Consider the following 565-nt stretch of genomic DNA (forward strand, 5'->3'; position numbering starts at 1 on the left):
GCTACTCCGGAATCCTTGGAATAAAAAACCTTCCTACCGGGGTTTTGTCCCGACTCCATCTGATCACTCCTCTGCCCCTCAAGTCCCACTACTCTGCCCCTCGAGTCCCACCCAACTGCCATGACTTACTCTCCACATGGACCCCAGTATTACAGTTACTCAACCCATGAAGAAAATACTTTAGAGGTCTTATTTTCCGTCGTTCTATTCATTACAGGCAGTTTACCTTAACCCACATGGCTGTGAGAGACAAACTATGCCTCTGTTACCTTGCGTTAATCTTGGTAAACTTGCACTTGGCAGAACCAAGGAATTACTCACATGTCCATTCCCCAAACTCCTCTTTCCCCATTACATGAGCAACAGATGCGAAATACACAAACAAACAATCCTGCCATGATGCCACGAGAGTAAACCTGAGCAATTAAAAAAAAAAAAACATTTTCATCATCGCAACTCGCTCGAGCACAGGATTACGGCGCAAAGGAATGCCTCTTCCCTCCCACCATCTAAAAAGCCTAACACGCGTTACAGACCCGGCCAAAGGTCCCTCCAGGCCTCGTAA

General features: G+C 46.7%; 1 protein-coding gene across 1 annotated transcript in view; it reads right to left on the bottom strand.

Annotated features, from left to right (window-relative positions):
- The window catches only part of LOC119591485 (nucleolar protein dao-5-like), a gene marked incomplete in the record, with an annotated part of 13,275 nt that overhangs the window by 12,315 nt on the left and 395 nt on the right, over positions 1-565 (bottom strand).

This window comes from Penaeus monodon, chromosome 28 (assembly GCF_015228065.2).
Source record: "Penaeus monodon isolate SGIC_2016 chromosome 28, NSTDA_Pmon_1, whole genome shotgun sequence".
In the NCBI taxonomy this organism is placed as follows: domain Eukaryota; kingdom Metazoa; phylum Arthropoda; class Malacostraca; order Decapoda; family Penaeidae; genus Penaeus; species Penaeus monodon.